Source organism: Sciurus carolinensis, chromosome 18 (assembly GCF_902686445.1).
Source record: "Sciurus carolinensis chromosome 18, mSciCar1.2, whole genome shotgun sequence".
NCBI classification, from domain to species: domain Eukaryota; kingdom Metazoa; phylum Chordata; class Mammalia; order Rodentia; family Sciuridae; genus Sciurus; species Sciurus carolinensis.
In genome coordinates this window covers 30,744,580-30,761,225 of record NC_062230.1, presented here as the reverse complement: position 1 = coordinate 30,761,225, position 16,646 = coordinate 30,744,580, and the positions used below count along the sequence as shown (strand labels likewise).

General features: G+C 40.6%; 1 protein-coding gene across 6 annotated transcripts in view; it reads left to right on the top strand.

Annotated features, from left to right (window-relative positions):
* The window catches only part of Mrtfb (myocardin related transcription factor B), a 184,923-nt gene that overhangs the window by 26,894 nt on the left and 141,383 nt on the right, over window positions 1-16,646 (top strand). Inside the window, exon 2 of one of the 6 annotated variants that reach the window (XM_047532979.1) lies at window positions 4,837-4,975. The exons of the other annotated variants lie outside the window; for them this stretch is intronic. The gene's annotated coding sequence lies outside the window, so the exon portion shown is untranslated. The remainder of the gene's footprint in view (window positions 1-4,836; window positions 4,976-16,646) is intronic. 6 annotated transcript variants of the gene reach the window in all.

The following is a 16,646-nucleotide window of genomic DNA, read 5'->3' as shown; positions in this document are numbered from 1 at the left end:
AGCGTTTGCATGGTGTGTGTGCACACTACTCCCTGTTATGACAGGTTCCTTGGAATGTGCCGTTTCCTCTTGGTGGAGGCTTCGTGTTGCTTTAGCTTTAAGGTTACAGGGGGATAGTGAGGTAGAGAATGTTGAGTGGTACAAAGTTCTGGAGTAGAGACCACTGGCATATCAGCTTCCTCCTCCTGGAGTACCCTCTCTTCTCACCAGCCTCTCCATCCATTATCTACCTTATTCATTAGGACTTTGCTCCAGCACTTATGTCCTCCGGAATCCAGCACCGTTGTCCTCATCCAGTTTAACATCCATATCCTACACCCCTTGCTTTCACAACATTTTGCTCTCCTGATATGCTTTATATGCTATGTTGTGGTTGTCATGTCTTTTCTGTCTTCCTGACAAATTGTAGAGTGAGGAAATGTGTCCTTCTCATCGCCATATCCAGCCCCCAGCAAAACTCCCAGTTGAAGGTGCTCAGGGAAATTGTATTGGATAGGAAGGCTTGAATTCAATGCATTAAGTTCAGAGAATGATACTATATGGTTTATCCTAACAGATATTTTTCTTCCATATTCCAGTCTCTTCCAGGGTTGGTTAGTTGGTTTTGTTTTTTTTTTCTTTTGTGTGTATGTGTGTGTGTGTGTGAATGTGTGTGTGTTTCCACTAAAGGAACATTTTGAAGCACAAGAATGAGTTCAGGGGTTTCTTAGCGCTCTTGACACCCTTTGCAGCATTGCTTGGTGCTAGACTTAGGTCCAGAACTTTTGTGGAATCCTGGAATACACCATAGATTCCCATTTCTACTGCCAACATCAGGAGAAATAAAAACTTACACTTTTGTGTTAGTGGCTAAGTGGCCAAATGGCTACACAGAGTTCACTGAGCCAATCCAGCAAAACTGCAATAAATTAGACATTAAAGTTGGAATAGCAGTTTTTCAAAATTAAAAGAGTAGCATTTTTAAAGGGGTGACTGACTCCTTCCCTTATCTTTACTATAGAACAGCATGGAGAATTTAGGCTCTGCTGCCATGTCTTGGGCAGCTATGTGACTTCCTGCTTTCTAGCTACTGTATTTGGACACCATGAGTTAGTATTGGCTCATATTGAGGGGAGAAATAATGAAATCACATGAGGAGACATACATATCAAAGTATAATCTACCTGATAAATAGATAACATTTTCTTTTCAAGGAGTACTCTTATCTGATCAATAGATGACAATTTCTTTTCAAGGAGTACTCTTGAACCAGAATGTAAAAACTTACAGAAGACAAATCACAAATGTATATCGGTGTTGAGTAGAGAGTGCATTTAGGTGTGGGACTCAGAGCTGAAGCTTAGCTATAAAGACCAGATGCTGTGCATTTATTTATTTAGGAAAGACCTACAAAGGTCTGGATTATTTGAATGTCTGGACTGGGCATGTTTGCTCATTCTCCCTGTCCTCATTTCTTAGTCTCTGATAGAGCCATCAGAAAGCAAGATGACATAGCCCATTTCCTCATCGATTGCTGAAATTCAAGTGCATCAGATGCTGCTGCTCCAAAACAGCAGAAGTGCTGATGAGTAAACTTGACAATGGAAACTCCTGGAGTAGGTTGATGTTTGCAGTTGGGCAGGATTACAGTGAAGATGTGTTCCTCTATTCGTCTAGCTGAATCTCAGCTTTAAAATATATTGTCTGGTTTTTTAACCCTCTTTATCCAAATTGCTACGTTTCTACCTTGGAAGCCAAAAGATGTCCCATTTGTCACAAAGAATCAAATCTTTTTCACTGCTGTACACAATGTAGAATCATACCATTTGTACAATCATACAAGTACCTAGGGTAATGATGTCCATCTCATTCCACTATCTTTTCTACCCACCCCAAGCCTCCATGCCCCTCATTCCCCTCTGCCCAATCCAAAGTTCCTCCATTTTTCCGTCCCCCCCTCATTATGGATGACCAGAACAGTTTTAGAGAAGGAAAAGTTTATCTGTGGGCTCATGGTTTCAGAGGTCTCAGTTCATAGGCAGCTGGCTCCATTTCTTGGGGCTCAAGGTAAGGCCGAACATCATGATGGAAGAGTGTGGCAGAGGGAAGCAACTCACATGATAATCAGAAAACAGAGAGAGAGTTCACTCACCAAATGCAAAATATATACCCCAAAGGCACGCCCCCAATGACCCACCTCCTCCAATCACACTCTACCTGCCTTCAGTTACCACTTAGTTAATCCAAGGGGATTAATTCGCTGTTTGAGTTAAGGCTCTCATAACCCAATCATTTCTCCTGTAAACTTTCTTGCATTGTCTGGCACATGTGCTTTTGGGGAACACCTCACATCCAAACTATAACATCTCCTTTGTTGTAAGAACTTGGGGCCTTAGATGCCATTAGGGTCCTTTTAGGGCTGACAATTAGGGGTGGAAGGAGTGGATGGAAGGAAAGAGGCTGTTTCATTTTTTTTTTTTCCCTAAAGTGAACTTATGTCCAGTGATAGAAAATTTAATAATGGAAATCAGTAAGCATTCATAAAGTGAATGGTCTAATTAAGAATGAAAACTTGAACCCTGTTTTCTTTTCCTTTGTGTTAAAATTACTGAACTGTGACATTGACCAAATTATATTATATTGTGTTCATATGCAAATATGTAACAACAGATTCCATCATGTACTACTAATATACCAATAAAAATATGGAAAGAAAAAAAATAATTTTTAAAAATTACTGACTTGGTTGAGGTCTTGGGGAGTTGTCTCATTTCATACCACCATCCCATCTTGTATAATTTGCTTCAAATTAACCCAGAGAAATTTCTCCTTAGATCTTTTCCTTACAGAATTGCTGATGACATATTTTATAAAAGATTACTTGTCAAAAAGGAATGATGTTTGCTTTAAAAATAAAGTGTCACAATTTGTATCTTTTGGTCTTATAGGGTCTAAAATATAGCTGTGGCTCACTTAGATGTAGTCTCATAGATATTTTTGATTTGTGAAGTAATAAGATACTATGTTAGTGGAAATTCTAGTTTAATTATATTTGAAAATATAAGTTTTATTATTATTAATAGTGTCTTAGAGAGGTAGAAAAAGTTAAATGCTGTCATTCTGTCTCTTCTCACTAAGAACAAAAGCAAATGATTGTGAAGGAGTTCAGTGGGTTGAACCTTAAGGTAGAGCTTACCTTCCCCAGTATTATAAAGAACATTTTGCCTAGTTGCTATGGAAACACATTTAAATCATTGAAAGTTATGGTGTAGATCTGGATACTGATCTGTGAAAGATATTACAAACTGAGAACCCTTTTTTATTTATATATATATATATATATATATATATATATATTTATTTATTTATTTCTTAGTTGTAGGTGGACACAGTGCCTTTATTTTTATGTGGTGCTGAGAATCAAACCCAGGGCCTCATGCATGCTAGGTGGGCATTGTACCACTGAGCCACAACCCCAGCCCCCCTTTTAATTTTTTGAGACAGCGTCTTACTAAGTTCTGTGAGTTTCACAATTGCTGAGGCTGTCCTCGAACTTGTGGTCCTTCTACCTCAGCTTCCAAAGTTGCTGGGCTTATAGCTGTGCACCACCATCTGGGCCAAGCTGATAATCTACTCCAACTGCTTCAAGGACAGATGCTTCCTGTGCTTTTGCTCTGCAGTAGATACTGTGCTGAGACTTGAGTACACAGGTGCAAAACAAGGAGCATGGGTTCTCTTGCGGCGGGGGGTACCCAGCAAACACAGGGACTCGGCACGACAGTGGTGAAGTGGCAGTGTGTTGCCAACCACAGGGCGATATTGGAGAAGAGAGTCAGGGAACATGTTGGGTAACTTCAAGGGTGTGTAGCAATTGCTAGGCAGGCAGGGAGATGGATGAAGTTGTTGTTTCCACAAAAGTAAGTGCCTGGGTATGGGCTAAGGTGAAGAGTTAATTTTAATCAGTTCTTTTAAATCTCTGTACTTCTTAGCCATACTGCTAGGAAGTATTTGGGGGAATCAATTTTTTAATTCCTGGAATGGTTGAATGTAAATTCTAAAATCAGCCTGCCAGCTGCTGCACCTGACTGTAACTGTGAGTGGTTTTACCTCTGCTTGCTCTGCAGATTAGAGACTACCCGTAAAGGGCGTGGCTCAAGGTTTTGTTTATACTATCATTGTTCATTCTAGCTTTCTGGTAATTTTGATTGCTTTTGTGGGAGTAAGTATGTTTGTTTTGAGGGTACTGTGTTTTTAAAACATTTCCCATGCTTGCTATATTACAAATCCTTCTGAATGCCTATCATATGCTTAACATGGCACTAGGACTCAGGATGGGGAAGTATATGCGGCCCTTATCCTTGTGCATCTTCCTTCTGAGTTGAGAATGTAAAAGGATAAACACAAAATAAAGTAAAATAGTATGTCAGACTATATTAGATGACTGTGAATTCAAGTGTTCAACATGTTAATTAAAGTCATATAATTGTGGCCCATTGACCGTTTTCAGGGAGGTGTAGGCCTAGTTTACCAGAGAATAGAACACAGATGGCAGTTAGACTCGGGGGGAAAAAGGTTGAAAGCTCGTTGGACCTGCCAGCCATAGCGGGGAGTAATCATGCCTGTGGTGTGGTTCTGGGGCTGCTGCTGGAACCTCTTATCTAGGTCATTGAAATTCCCTCACTTTACAGTACCACTGAGAAAAGTCAACCACATATCTAACATCTTCCTTTTAGAATAAAACGGTTTAGCGCATCCTTTCCTATCAGTAGTTTTGGATCAGACATAAGGGAGGAGAGCACAGTCGGAGCAGGAGTTGAGAACTTACTGGAAGGTAGACTTCATGTTGGTCTCCAGCAGAGTTCAAGAACCAATACTGAGTGACTGCCTCCTGCCAATTGCTGTGCTGGAACTGGGAAGAGACACAGGCGAAAAGATGACTTCTTCCACTTCAGTGGGCTGAGAATTCTGTGGGCAGAGGGAAGGTAAAGATGAACAGGTAAGTGTTGTACACATTGGGTGGAGTTGCTGGAGAGGAGGCTGCAGATAGGGGTTGAGTGCGAGGTACATTGGGGACAGTGTTGTCAAGAACGCCAGAAGACATGCTTACCTTTAGTCTAACAGCGCTGTTGTCTTCTGAAGTATCTGGTCCCAAGGAGGAATAGGAGTCTCAGAGTTCTTTCTAGGTACTGCCAGCACCGCCTCTGATCCTGCCATTGCCTCTCCTCCAAGGATCCCTTTGTTTCTGTTGGCCTGAGGACTATGGTTGTCCTGGGGCTGGAACTTAGTGAGTTGAGCTGCCTTCTACCTGGCCTCATTTTAGACTTCTCAGAGCTCTGACTTTGAACCCACTGCTGGGCTTGATGCTGGGTACCATGAAGGAATAAGAACAGGCTGGGCTAAAAACATCCTGGAGGCTTAGCATTATTTATAATTTTTGCATGTCTAAATCGTTCTTTCCTGAATGAAACAAGGCATGGTGTTCTCCACCACATGTGAATCTTGTGTATTTGAATAAAATGGAACTTGTAGCACAGGAAATAATACTTGAGAACTCAAGGTTGAATTTCATTATAAGCCTAAGTTCATTTAACAACCCTTGATAGAAAATTTCTAAGAGATAGTGGTAACTGAATTATGCAGGGAGAGAATTTAGAGCCAGTAGACAACATGGTCATCTTTCTGACTGGGTATTTGCTAGCTGAGAGAGGCGTGGAAGCAGACTGTAGGGAACTTGGCCACTGTGTAGGAGTGTGGGGGGACATTTACACCTTGAACCCCAAGGAGGTCATTTCTCTTTCCACTCAGATTCAAGATTCTGTATGCATTTCATATCATTTTTAAAGAGAATTTTTGAGAAACAGTTGAATTTTATGACTCTAAAAAGCTGTTTATAATAATGAATTTGGTATATGTATGTGTTTATGTCTTAACCAAAACAGTTTCATGGTGACAATAAAAGCAACTATATCAACAAAGAAAATCTTTCCCCTTGCAGTAGCTTGGTATTTGGGGCTTTTTTTTTTTTTTTTTTTTTTTTTAAATAAGAAAGGCAACACATCATGGGACTTTTAAAGTCACAAGTGTTAATGACTCTCATTTTCTACAAGAAAATATGAACCTCTTTATAATAATCTGAAAATTGTATGATCCATTTTAAGTTTCGTCCCACTTTTCTATTTTATTAGTCTGTTTTTCTATTCCTGGCTTGATTTAAATATCAAAATTTTTGAAGAACTTGTTTGCTATTTAAAGAATTCGAAGCTTAATTGTTTAAAGGCTTACATATCATTTCTTTGTTGTTTCTTAGCAATCCCTATAAACATACAATATTTGTCATACAGGAAGCTGGAAAAGCAGCTTGTTCTAAAGGAAATTGTTGTGTAGTTCCTTCCTTTCTAAACTCTAAGCCAAATGCTTTCCTCACCCTCAAGTTCAAGGGCTTAGTTTACATGCATGAAAATAAACTGAACAACACCTGCCACTTAGTCACAAAGAGAATATCTTGAGACTGCTGAGCAAACAGATGTACTCAGTTTAAGTTTTTGAAATGCTCAAAGCATGTAGTAAAAAAAGTAATCTTCAAAATGAATAGTATGAGGAAATAGATAAGAGGAAAATATAAATGAAAGGATCAAATTTCGTACCTGAACTGAGGTATGAAATGAGGGACATTTTAAGTGCAGTATTGTCATCACTGTAGGGACTAGTACTTTGAAAATTTGTTCTTGAAAGCACAGAAGTGTCAATATTTTCTCAAAGAAGCATTTTTGCATATTTTATAGGCTGAGCAGAACCCACATTAAAGGGCAAGTTAGGCTTTTCTTCTGGAAGGTCTTGGGGTAGAGCCAGGCCAGCAGTTTCAAAGCCCTGATGGCCAAGCGCTAACTCTTCTGGACTGGATATTTGCAGAGGCCAAGTATGCAAGGTGGCTGGTCCCACGGAGTCATATTTGTCAGTGGAGGAATGGTACCTGAGGGCCCCGGTGGGCAGTGGGGAAGTGGCCATCAGTGCAGTGGAAGGAGTGTGGAGAGCAGTCAGGAGGCCGCGGCTCATCCCAGCTCTGCCAGCGGCTAGTTTTGCAATGTGGAACAGTTCCCTCCTCTGGTCTGAGTCCCAGCCCCTCTCTGCCTCAAAAGCACTGTGACTCCAAGAACAATGCAGCGCAATGCCTTCACCTAGCAGTTGTGGAATGTAAAACTCACCCATGGTATGTTGCCAGTCACCAGATTCTGTTGTTTTCCTCTTCGAAATGTCTTTTGTCTTTTCCTTTCTTTCCTCTCACTATCCCGCATCTGACCAGACTCACATCTTTGTCAGGGTGATCACCCTATCCCCTTGCCTTCACCCTTCACTGCCCCAGGCCTTGTCCACCCATTCCCAGCTTGAAGCCCTCCAGTCCCTTCCTATCATCCTCCTTATGCCTTCAGCCCCGCCCCCCCCATGCTGAGTTTCATGTCCCTTGAACACTGCCTTGCATGGACATGGTCACCCTGCTCCCTGGGGTTCTCAAGGACAATCTTGTGCCACCCTGTTCATTCTCAGTCACCTTCCACACACTGCAGAGTAACAAGATCAGTCTCTTCACTATTTGCTTTCCATGGTTTTTTTTTTTTTTTCCCCTATTTCTGTAACTTGTTTCATCTTTCACCTAAAATGCCTTTTTTCCTTGAAGCCTATAAAGTAAAGAAGTCAAGAGGCAGGAGGGATAGGAAAACTGAATAAAACTTTGCAGATTGATGGTGGGAGTGGTAGAAGGAGAGGGAGATTTACCTTAGAAGAACATTTGGAAGCTAGGAGGGAAAGACAGGTAAATGTTAACCATATGGGATTTGAGTCATAGAAAAGAAGTTTTAAGAAGCTCACTCACATCAAGTGGTTTTTGTCTTTAGTAAAGTAGAAACCAAGTTCACATACTCAGAAGGGTGATGTGTGGTGCTTGGGATGGTCACGGGGCAGGATCAACCAGAAGTGAAGAAAGGATTTATGAGAAGCATCAAGAACTAAGTTGAAATTAATTGACATGGATTTGTGATTGACTCATTTTAAGTTTTCTAGATTCATTCAGCAGTTTAGGGATGTGGATTGGGAAAGCCAGAGTTGGGTATTGGTATTGCCCAGCCACTTCTGCCAGGGTCTAGACTGAGTAATGAGGCAAGTGAGTGTGGGAACGGGCTGTTTAACTTGAGCAGGGAGGTGCTGAAGCCTCAGAGAGGTTCCACCTGCATTCGGTCTTCACTTTTTCTTCTTCCTTTCTCTGTTTTCTAGCATTTCTGTTCTCATCTTATACCCACTTGATAACTCCACTTCTGTACACTTTGAACATAAAAGCTACTAGAAGAGATCATCTGTGAGCTTCTGCCCACACCCCCACCTATCCAGAAGTGTGCCTGTGTACGCAGCTCTCCCCTTGCTGGTGTAAATGACTGTGTGGCTGCTGTCTCCTTTCCTCCTCAAGAGCATTGCTCCACCAACTTGTGTCCTTCCTTCCATCAGTTTTTACCTGTTCAGGTTGGGAGTGGAGCCTGGTGGAGAGTGATTCTGTCAGCAGTGAGGTTCTGCAAATCGGGTTCAGAGAGGCAATGGAGATTAAATGAGTGACCATGAAGCGAAGGAGAGACAAAGTGAAGGGAGGAAGGAACATAGAAAGGTGCAGGATCAGTGGCACGGGCACCCCAGTACAGTTATAGAGTTGTTGGTGTCAAAATTTGAGAGAAGGGGAGCTGGAAGGCTAGTCTGCGTGGTTGGAGGGCAGGTATGTGGAATTAGGGAGATGAAGAGTGGTCTTGTTGAGGGGCTGACTGGGTGGAGTAGCTGGGGCAGGGGAAAGGGCTGTTGGAGACCTGCCACAGGGAGGAGGGGAAGGCTGTCACCTGATGATGATTTTAGGAGGGAGAGAATGTTGGGAAACAATGATAAAGAGGTTCATGCCTGTTCCACGTCTAAGCCCAGCAGGGTGAGGGATGTGAAAGGAAAATCACCACCACCCAGAAGGGCTGCCAGGTCTTCCTGCCTCTGCTGTTATTCTGCTACCATGGTCTGTTCTTAACTTACAGCCAGAGTGGTTGCTTTGCAGAGAAGTCCAGTGTCTTCCTTCTTGTCTCGGCTCAAAAGCCTGTAGGGTCCAGCCTTGCTGCGTGCCTGCTGCTCTCATTTCCTTCACCGCTTTTGCTCTGGGCACTTGACTTTTTGGTGTGCCTGGAATGCACCAGGAGTGTTCCTGCCATGGGACTTGTGCAGTCGCTGTTGCCTCAGCCTGGAATTCTGTTCTTCTAGATATCTGTCGAGCTTGTGCCCTCTCCTCACTCACATCTTCACTCAAGTGCCTCTTTGGACCCAAGTGTCAGCGCTTCTTTGGCCACCCTGTATGAAACGGCACTCATTTGCCAAACATTCACAGCCACCTTTTCTGCCTTATTTTTCTCCTTAGAACTTGTCTTTATTTGACAGTACATATTTTACCTGTTATTGGTGCATAGCATGAGGGGAGAAGTTTCTGAGTTATGATCTTTATTTTTTAATAGTGCATTTCCCTGTATCTAGAATTTGGCAAATACTGGGTGTGTATAAATATTAGTTGACTGTAGCGTAAATGAATGACCAACAGAATGAATGGAAGAAGGGATGGTTGGATCAGCAAACAGATACAGAAGGTGTAAAGGAGGAAAGGATGTATTCACATTAGAAGTTTCAAAACTCAGGATCCAGGCGGGGCATAGGATGTGACTATTATTGTGGGAGGTTGAAGTGCAGAGAATGAGAAGGTTCCTGTTGTTGAGGAAGTCGAGTTACTGGGGCACTGGATAATGAGAAGGAATTCCCACTTTGGTAGCCAAAGCCACTGAATAATGTAGGAGGAGTCTGGGTGGCACATAGATGACGCTGACAAAAATCAGGGGAGGGGATGGTTTTTAAGAAAAGCATGTTTACCAAGAAACAAAGTAGCAGTTGTGAGGTGCTGCCCTCCCCCACATCAAACTTATTCCCCTCCCAAAGTACACTTAGTTCAATGTGAGCTCTTTTGGCCTACTAGGTCTCTTGATTTTTATTAGAATAAGAAATATTACAGATCTGGGGACATAGCTCAGTTGGTAGAATGCTGGCCTTGCATGCACAAGGCCCTGGGTTCAATCCCCAGCACAAAAAAAAAAAAAAAAAAAAAAATCACACATACAGAACTAAAATGTGTTAAAACACCAGTTTTTAGAAGTGTGTTGCTCTATCATGGGATGTCAAGAATCTGTCAGTAAAAATAGTTGGTAAGAGTTGCTAGTTCCTTTGGATCTTTAGGGTAGAGTACTAGCATTTGCTTTTTAAACTGTCACAAGTTCAAAATGCAAAGTATGATTTATACTGATTTGTTTGTGGTTGGAAACCTTCATGTTGCCAAAGTCTTCCCAATTGACATCTGAATGTCTCAAATAATGCTTCTGGTAAACATACTATTTTAAAGTGCCCTGCCAGACCATAGTACTTTACAGAGTTGGCAGAATACTGCTCACAATCTAATTTATTATTCACACTCATTGTAAGTGTTCTAAATGTTTCAATATACAGCATTCACTATACCCACTGGAAGTTCATTTTAGGTACATTTTATTACATGGAGGAATTATTTTACCCTAACCCAAATAAGCAAAGCATAAAGCATTCAAAATTCCAGTTCCTATATTTATTCTATTTTTTAGGTATGAAGTGCCTTCCAGAATACCAGAAGGAGTAGTCCATTTTTAAATAGGATTTCTTCTGGACTGTAGCTCTTTTCCTGCCTACTCGAAGTCTACACTCTACCATGCTTGGACTGGCTCTGAGCTTCAGAGGTGTCCTCCCACCCCACCCCCATATGTTTTTCATTGGTGATTGTAATTATACATAATAGTGGGCTTTGTCGTTATGTATTTGTGTGTGCACATGATGTAACAATGTAACTTGGCCAGTATCATTCCTCAGTATTTTCCCTTTTCTTTCCCTCTCCCTAGTTTCTTCAGTTTTCGTGAAGAAAAGCTTTCTTTTCCTTTTTCTTTTTTAACTTCCACATATGAGAGAGAACATATGACCCTTGGCCTTCTGAGTTTGGCTTATTTTGCTTAACATAATGCTCTCAGGTTCCATCCATTTTGCTGTAAATGGCATAATTTCATTCTTCTTTTGGCAGAATAAAGCTTCATTGTATACATATACCTCATTTTCTTTATCCATTCACTTGTTGGACACCTAGGTTGGTTCTGTAGTTTGGCTATTGTGAATTGTGTTGCTGTAAACATGAGTATACTTATATGACTATAGTATGTTGACTTTAATTCTTTAAGATAAATACCAAGGAGCAGAATATCAGGGTCATATAGTGGTTTCATTCCTGTCTTTTGAGAAACGTCCACACTAATTTCCATAGTGTTGGTTCTAATTTACAGTCTCACCAACAGTGTAAAAGTGCTCCTTTTCTCAGTGTCCTCTCCAGCATTTATTGTAGTTTGCATTCTTGATGACTATCATCCTAACTGGAGAGAGATGAAATTTCAGTGTAGATTTGATTTGCATTTGCTAAAGCTATTGAACATTTTTTCATATGTTGGCCATTTGTATTTCTTCTTTTGAGAAATGTCTTGTTAGCCAGGTGTGGTATTGTTTCCTGAGTTTTAGGAGTTCTATTGAGCAAGTCATTACCTGTGCATGCCTGTTAATCCCAGCAACTCAGGAGGCTGAGGCAGAAGGATTGCAAGTTTGAGGCCAGCCTCAGCAATTTAACAAGACCCTATTTCAAAATAAAAAGGGCCAGGGATGTAGCTCAGTAGCAGAGCAACCCTGGGTACAAAAAAAAAAAAAAAAATGCTTAATTCAATTGCCCATTTATTAATTGGGATTATTTGTGTGTGTGTGTGTGTGTGTGTGTGTGTGTGTGTTGGTGTTTTTTTGAGTTCTTTATATATTCTGGATATTAATATAACCGTCAGAAGAGCTAACAAAGATATTCTCTCATTCTGTAGGTTCTCTTTTTACATTCTTAGTTGTTTCCTTTGTTGTGCAGAAGCTTTTTAATTTGATCCCATCCTGTTTATTAATTTTTGGTATTTTTTACTGAGCTTTAAGAGTCCTGTTGAGGAAGTTGTTGCCTATCTCTGTATGTCGTGTAAGTGGTAACCCTATGTTTTCTTCTAGAGTTGCAGAGTTTCTGGTCTGATTCCTATTTGATCTATTTTGAATTGATTTTTGTGCAGGGCAAGAGCTTCACTGAGTTTTGCCTGAGCTTTCAGCCATTATTCCCTTCTATTTAGTTTTTTTCCAGTTTCTTCTTTTCTTTCTAGTCCACATGGACTAATAAATTCTAAGTACACTTTGTATCTCAGTATAAATATCGCCTTCTTAGGGAGGTTGTATGGATTCTCCCCTTCTGTTGCATTGGGTCCCTCTACTGTGGACTGTGTTCATTATGCTTTCTCATCATAATTTATTACACTCTATTGTGACTATATGTTTTATATGTTTGCATCCCTTCAAAATCCATAACCTCCAAGGAAATATTTTGTTTTCTTGTTAATCACTGCATTTTCAGCACCTAGAATAAATAGTGCCTGGCACATGGAAAGCCCTTCACAGGAGCTTTTTGAATGAGTGAGTGAAGTCCTAGGTTCTTCCTCCTCACTGTACAGTCATGGCTGGTGACCACTGTTATGTACAGCACCTCTTGATAGGAGTGTTTGTAATACTTGACACAAGTACAGAAAGGATCAGTTCTCTACTGAGGAAGAGTCAAGTCACTGTGCTCGAGGCTGTACTAACAGCGATTGGGAGGGTGACCTCAAACCTCTTTCAGCTCCCAGCTGGCTTTCCTTGCAGTTACTCTGAGAGGAAGATCTGGTACTTGTTGCTGATTTACCAAATCGACCTTCTGTGTAGCCGCCTGAAGAGGAAGAATTATGAAGTAAATAGGTAAATTTCCGTGAAAGTGAAAAAGGTTTTTTTTGTTTGTTTTTTTGTTTGTTTTAGTTCTTCCCCAAATTGCTAATACTGTAAGTCTGCTGGGATCACATTGCCAAATTTCTAAGATGTTAAGGCAAAGAGCCATAAATTTACTCATGTGGTGTCTGAAAGTTTCATACTATTGTAAGGGTAGTAATATATATAAACATTTTGAACAAATAATCAGTAACTTATTTTCCCAATTTAATTGATTTAACAAAAGTTTATTTTTCATATTGTGTAGAACCATTATCCCTTTTCTTAAACCTGAGACCCAACTGCATACTTAGAATATAGACCTTTTTGAATTTTAAAGATATAATATGCTACCCACTGTGGTGTGATTGGGGCAATTTCCCATAGTCAAACATGAAATAAAATAAATACCATGAATAGCCTCAAGTCAGTTCAGGTTCTCATTTTGCTGCCACGTAATTCTGACCAGGTTAGGCCGCAGATGAATTAGGAAAAACTTTTAGGTTTTGGAGTTTGGGAGTTTGGGGATTGATGTGCAGGTGAAGCACACACTTGGGTGTGATGATTCTACTGTCTCAGGATCCCTTGAGTGCTCCTGACCCTCCTCAGTGCCACCGTGAGCTCATGCCAGCACTCAGTCACCTGGTCATGGGCACCACTGCCCGCTCCTCCTCAGTCTCCTTGCCTCCTGTTCTTTAGCAATCCGTTCTCCACGGGGATTGTTCTAACTCAGGTTTTGTTCACATCTGGTCTCTGTATCCATCCTTTCAGTAGCCTCTTGTTGTCCTGAAGATGAAGGCCATGCTTCTTATTTCTTACTCTCTCATGCAATTCTCATTATGATTTAGGCCCCCCCCAGTTTACCTCTCAAGCCCTTCAGCCGCCACTCCCCCTTGGCCTTCATAAAACACATTTCTTCTGTATCATAGCTCTGCTCGCCTGCTCGCTTCACCTTCTGTCTGGGATAGCCCCTTAGCCCTGCCTCCACCCTCACCTCACTTTGCTAACTCATTCATCTTGTCTCAAATTAGACATCACTTCTAAGGACATTTTTCTACCCCTAGTTCTAGATGAGGTACCTTTCCTTTATATTTGGGCAACATCTTATACTGTTGTTGCTTTGTGAGGTAATTATTGCTGATTCTTCAACCAGACCTTTCCGTCTCAGCTTTGTTATTGTTTTAACATGCTCATTTTATTATGGGGTGTGTAATCCTCTTAGGTGGCTGACACTTGACCTGCTGGGCCCCTTACTCTTGCTCGCTGTGTTTGCCTCGCTTTGGCAGTCAGTTTCTAGAGGTGGTTCTAAATAACCTACACAGGCTTCTCCCCTTGGCACCATTGACATTTTGAGCCTAGTGAATATTTGTTGTAGAGAGCTGTCATTGTAAGATCATTGTAGGATGTTCAGCTGCTCAGTACATGCTGTCCCCCTTCCCTATTTGTGACAAGCAAAACTGGCTTCAAGCATTGTCACTTATGTCCTGGAGGCACAGCTATCCCCATTGAGGTCTGTTATTCTAAAAGGAAATCTCTCTGAGGCAGGAACTAAGCTTCTGTGTGTCTTTATATCCCTACCTTAGCACATATAGTTCCCCTAAAGTGACTTGTACTAGGTTAATGAATAAGGTGGGGAGGAGAATACCAGGCAAGGAAGGGGACAGATGGAAAAATAGGTGGAGATGCTGGCTGTGCTCTCTCACAGCCTGGCAAGTGGTTTTCAGGGGATCGACGTACCGCACACCATGGGCTGATAGTTTTGCCTATTTGGCCATCACCACAAGGAATTCTTCCCAGCTCTAGAGTCACAGGCCACAGATCTCCCTGAGTTGCTCAGAGGCTGCCTTAGAATCAACCAGAAAACATTTGTTAATGCACTGTGTATATAATGTTAAAAACAGTTCCTCACAATTTCACCTTTATATTTCTTTTTTATATTTATGTAATGTTTCTGTTCCCTAAGACTGGAAGAAGACAAAGTATCTGTTTTGTTCATTTATGTTTCTCTAGCAGCTGGCACAATAACTGGCCCATGTGGGTCTTCAATACACAATTTACATAAAAATGAGAATGCTTGTGTTAGTTCCTCTAAGAGCCCAAGTTCCTGCAGAAGAGAGAGTGCTGATGGCAATGTCATGTTCTGTACCAGAAGGGCAAGGAAGTACAGTGATGGGTTTAGATGTAAGGATGTTCAGAATAATCTGGATTAGAAGCATCTGGAATGACTTTATGAAAAAAAGTTAAAGGTACAGAAGACCATAAAGGAGAAAATAAAAGCTATTAATAGGCTTAATATCAGGAGACATCATTTTGGCCTCTTCTCTCTCTTTTTCTTAAAATACAAGTTACTTCATACTTTGAAATATTTCATGAATGCAGAAAAAATTTAGAGAATTCTATAATCTCTTCCCAGTTTAGTCAAATGTAAACATTAAAAGATGATACAAAATGTAACACATAACGTGTACGTGCACATGTAGTTGGTACCCCTATGGACCCCTCCAGCTGCCATGTCCCCATCTTCCTTCTGCAGAAGAGCCATTGTCCTGAAGTGGCTGCTTATTGTCCCCGTGCATGGCCTTGTACTTATGCTGCATGTACCCGCTGCTATGAGCAAATATATTTAGGTTATGGATCTTGAAGTTTGTATAGCATCATACTGTGTACATATTCCTGACTTTTTTTTTTTTCATTACGTGTAAAATGTATCTATGTAGATGTATAGCAATGTACTTTATTTTTGCTATATGGTATCCTAGGATTATATCACAATTTATTCATTTTGTCAATGGAAATTGCTTTGTGATTGAACAGTATTGCTATGAATATGTAAAGGTAGTATACCTCCTTGTGAATATCTTTGATAGTTTCTCCAGGGTTTGTCTGTTTGTTTACCTGGTTTTGTGGTGCTGAGGATGGAACGTGGGGCCTCGTGCATGCTAGACAAGTGTTCTGCCACTGGAGCTACCCCTCTAGCCCTTCTGGGGTTTGTACCTACATGTAGAATTGCTGATGCATATAAGGTTTGCATGTCCTCAGCTTAACTAGATACTAAGAGATCACAGTAGCTGTTGAAATTTCAACCCCTAACAGCACTTTCTGAGAATCCTATTGCTTCATATTCTAGCCAAGCATTGGTATTGTCAGACTTCTGAATTTTTGCCAAATTTGAAATAATGTATTTCCTTGATTTCTAGTGAGTTTGAGCGTCATTTCTTATGTTTATTTAACTGTTTGTTTCCTCTTTTGTGATGTCTGTTTTCTTGTTTTTTTTTCTTACATAGTTTTAGATTTTTATGTATCATAGATTCATCTTTTGTTGATATTTTGCATTTCAGATGTGTTTCCCATATTTCAGATATGTTCTCCATGGTTGCTTATTGTTCTGCTTTGCTGTATGCTTTGCTGTATAGCAGTTTTACCTTTTTAAAAAATATATTTTTTTAGTTGTTTAAGGACTTTTATTTTATTTATTTATATGCAATGCTGAGGATCGAACTCAGTGCTCACACTTGCTGGGCAAGCACTCTATCACTGAGCCCCAGCCTCAACCACACAATTTTACCTTTTAATTGAGTCATATCAGTGTCTTTATTTGTTATGGGTGCTTTTTTGCATGATATTTAGTGCCTCTGAGTTCTAAATATTTTAGGCTCATAAAGAGATCCTATTGTGTTTTTCCTCTAAAAGCTTCTTCTGTTTTTTTTTTAGTGTAATTCTAATCCAGATGGAATTTA